This window comes from Triticum urartu, chromosome 3, assembly GCF_003073215.2.
Source record: "Triticum urartu cultivar G1812 chromosome 3, Tu2.1, whole genome shotgun sequence".
NCBI classification, from domain to species: Eukaryota; Viridiplantae; Streptophyta; class Magnoliopsida; order Poales; family Poaceae; genus Triticum; species Triticum urartu.
Genome location: NC_053024.1, coordinates 11,181,726 through 11,186,043, shown reverse-complemented (window position 1 = coordinate 11,186,043; position 4,318 = coordinate 11,181,726). Strand labels below are relative to the sequence as shown.

Here is a 4,318-nt window from a genome sequence, read left to right as displayed (position 1 = left end):
CAATTTTTGGATTTGGTGAACATTTTTTGAACTCGCGATCATTTTTTGAAAGTAGTGAACATTTTTCAAACTCACAAACGTTTTTTGAATTAGTGAAGAACGGACATTTTTAAATTTTGTGAATTTTTTTGAATTGGTGAAACTTTTTTTGGATAGGCAAATAAAAACTAATTTCTGAATGGATTTTGAAATTGTTGAGAAGATGTGAACATCGATTTGAATTCACAAACTTTTTGTCATATCCATGATTTTTTTGAATTTGCAAACATTTTCCAAATTCATGAACATTCTTCCAAGATTTACGAACATATTTTGAATTTATTTCAAAAATTAAAAGGAAAAGAAAAAAGGTAATTGTTTTTCTTTTTACAGTAGTACTATATATTTTGCTTATGGGGAGGCAGCAATCTGGACATGCACCGAAGCGACGGGAAGCCCGAGCCCGAGTCAGATAGGTGGTCGGCCCACTTGGCGGCTGGGTGGGTTAAAAGGGGTAGGATCCGGCGCCATCGCTCGCGTGTTGGAGATCGAGAGAAGGAAACCCTAGCCGCGGTCGTCCACATCTGCTTGGGTTGGTGGAGGTATGGCTATGGCGCTGCGCACCATGGCCGCCAAGCTGAAGCAGAAGATCCCCGCCGCTCTCCAGCGGATTCGCGTCTCTTCTCGTGCTCCGGTTCGTTCCCCATCTCGATTTTCTCGCCCCCGTCTGAGCCTTTGATTGATGCAATCGAATCGATTGATAAAGACATTGCGTTGCGCGATTAGTCGGATCCATCCGTCTCCCTCCCCTCCTCTCCCCTCCGACGGGAGTTTGTTGCATGTTCTTCTAGTAGTGATGGAGACATGATAGGCCCTGCTGCTTAGGTTGTTTAGCAATCGGAATCAACGCGTGCAATCCATCATCTTTCTGTTACCAGAGACACCAGCCCGATGTTCTTAGCTATTTTGATTGATTATTAAATTAGCAATGTAGTTTCAATTGCTGGAATTTCTGAATGTTCTTCTAGAGTCTTGATTTTTGAGATTTCGGACAGACTGATGATAGTTGCTGCCAAACTTTAAGTTGGTGTTAAACCTTGTATATTTAGCTTGGTGTTTTCAACTGAAAATACCAAACTTTACCAATGAACACCACTCATCCAAACAGGATTCACTACTTGTTTTTGGAAATCATCATGCGCCATCCAGTCCAGAATCTCTGTTGCCCTAGACGGACGCAATACATATAGGAGTAGGATTTTCTACAAGTGCTTGCCACAGAACTAGTTAAGGGTTTCAACGGTGCAAAAGTTCTAAAAAATTCTGAAAAAAATACTGAACCAACACACCTATAATATAACATGATCCAACGGAGGGATTAAAAAAATACGACTGTATGTGTCCTGGACAAAAAAACAAATAGTTCAGTATATATTTATGTCGCAGTGAGCTGAAGTGCTTATTATTTTTGTCGAGGACACATAGATGCATATTTTGACAATCCCTCCGTTGGATCATCTTATTACATTAGAGAGATGCTCCCATATTTATTTCATATTTTTTTGATAACTTTTGAATCGTTAGAAGTTTAGGGAAACTTAACTAGTTCTGTGGCAAGCTATGGTAGACACAGTTTTACCTATATATATGTGTGTGTGTGTGTGTGTGTGTGTGTTTGTTTTAGATGAAATTATCCATGTCATTTTGCATTCAGCGGCCCCAGTTTTAACGATTCAAACTCTACTGCATGTAGGCACCGGCTGATGCTGACCTCGACCCCTTTGGTCCAGAGTTTCGGTAAGCCACTAAAAACATGCAAGATTGTCGTCTGATTGATTCCTTCATTGCGCAACACGTCCTAACATTCATTCTCCTTCCTCTTTGGAAGCCGGGCACTGGAGAAGATTGTAGAGAAACACAGGAAGAGGCGCAGGAACGAGGCCTTGGCCTGTGGTGCTGGCTTCAGTCTTGGAGCACTCACCTTTTTGCTTGGGGTCCATCGGCTCGGTTGAAGGGAGATTGCTCAATGGTGAATGACTGGAATATCTATCCTGCACCGCGTGTTCTACTATCTACTCCCGCCCCGCAAGTTCTACTATCTACTAGTGCTATATCCTCACCGCAAGTTCTACTATCTGCTACTACTATATATATATCATGTATGTTTTAACTAGCTGGTTTACTCTGTAATTCCTGGCTTGTGTGTTATGTAAGATCACTACTGTATGTACAATGGGGGTCCAGGTTCTGTGGGATCTAATTTCGGTGGTTGCATGTGGGATGTAAGAGCACTCTATCGCCACTCTTATCTGTTGTTATCAGAGATCTATATTGAGCCATGTTACTAATCTGTTGTTGTGTTCTCATGGTCTCAACCTTCGAGTAATGAATCGTATGCATTTTTCTCTATGTTCTGTCTGATTGCTTTGGCTGTGAAGTGTTGCTGTGGGTGTTGCGAAGGCCTCATATCTGTGACTTGTTAATTCTTCTCGCTAGCTCACATTTACTAGTAGTGGGGGAGCAAGAATCCTACTACCTCTGTTTCTAAAGTAAGATGTTTTGACAGTTCAATTTAAACTGTCAAAACGTGTTACATTTTCAAACAGAGGGAGTACCTAATAAGCCCCTGCCAGCTCCAAGTGAAGCGGAGAAGCCTGTTCCCTTTGCAATGTCGATTGCCCTTTTTGTGCAAAGAGTTCTTCTCGTGCAAACCTTTTTGGGCTGCATTGGAGAATGCATTGGGAAAGAAGAGCACCAATCCTGAGGTTAGCTCACTGTTGCGACTGGCAGAGCCCGGAAAAATGAGTGAGAAGGCTGAGCAAATCATATGGTTTGTGGATGACGCAAATGTCTATCGTGACCAGTCAATGGTTAAATCTTTATTCTTTACTTCTTCTTTTTTGCGATAGAGTGCAATCTTTATATTCAATCCAAGGACTGGTCAACTATTCCTGAATGTTTGTTCATTTCCTTTTTCCTTTGCTTTTAGTTCTGGTTTTGTTGTAGTAATGGCATTACTGTGGAGTTTGTTGCATATTTCTTGTAGTGATGGAGGCGGGGATATGTATGGATAGGCCCTGCTTAAGTTTTTGGGTTAAACTTTGATATTAGCAATCGGAATCAACGTGTGCAATCCATCATCTTTCTCTTACCAGAGACACCAGCCAGATGGCTTCGAGTCTCCTCATGTTCTTAGCAATATAGTTATTGTGATTAAATTAGCAATATAGTTTCAATTGCTGGAATTTCTGAATGTTCTTCTAGAGTCTTGATTTTGAGATTTCGGATAGATTGATAGATGCCAAAGTTGGTTAAGCCTTCTATATTTAGCTTCAGGTTTTGAACTGAAAATACCAAACTGTACCAATGAACACCACTCATCCAAACAGGATGAAGTACTTGTTTTTGGAAATCATCATGTGGCATCCAGTCCAGAATCTCTCTGTTGACCTAGACAGACGCAATAGATGTTTTTAGATGAAATTATTGATGTCATTTTACTTTCAGCAGCTTGCATTAGCTGCTCCCATTTTTAACGATTCAAACTCAACTGCATGTAGGCACCGGCTGATGCTGACCTCGACTGCTTTGGCCCAGAGTTTCGGTAAGGCACTAGACATGCAAGATTGTCATTTGATTGATTCATTCATTGTGCAATACTCCCTCGGTTCCTAAATATTTGTCTTTCTAGAGATTTCAATAAGTGACTACATATGGAGCAAAATGAGTGGGTCTACACTCTAAAATATATCTATATACATCCGTATATGGTATTCCATTTGAAATCTCTAAAAAGATAAATATTTAGGAACGGAGGGAGTACATCCTAACATTCACTCTCCTTCCTCTTTGGGAGCCGGGCACTGGAGAAGATCATAGAGCAACACAAGAAGAGGCGCAGGGACGAGGGCTTGACCTGTGGTGCTGGCTTCCTTTTTGCTTGGGGTCCGTCGACTCGGTTGAACGGATGGGTTAATGGTCAATGACTGGGATATCTATCCTGCACCGCATGTTCTACTATCTACTACTATATCCTGCACCCAACGTTCTACTATCTACTACTCCCTTCATTCCACACCGTAGTGTGCGCGCGTTTCCCGAGATCTGAGTTTGATTATAAATTTAACCAACAAGATCGATTGCATGGATAGGCCCTGCTTATGTTGGGTGAAGTTTGATATCAGCAATCAAAATAAACGTGTGCAATCTATGATCTTTCTGTTACTACTAGAGACATCACCCTTCCTCATATCCTTACAGTTATTCCAATTAAATTAGCAATATAATGTCAATTGTTGGAATTTCTGATTCTTCTTCTACACTTACAAGCAGTATAATG

The 4,318-nt window shown here is 41.0% G+C and overlaps 1 long non-coding RNA gene across 1 annotated transcript; it reads left to right on the top strand.

Annotated features, from left to right (window-relative positions):
* Positions 1 to 446: 446 nt before the first annotated feature.
* LOC125547626 lies at positions 447 to 2,329 on the top strand. The gene is made up of 2 exons (XR_007300714.1): positions 447 to 673; positions 1,868 to 2,329. It is a non-coding gene; the product is annotated as an uncharacterized LOC125547626 (long non-coding RNA).
* The last annotated feature ends 1,989 nt before the right edge of the window (positions 2,330 to 4,318 follow it).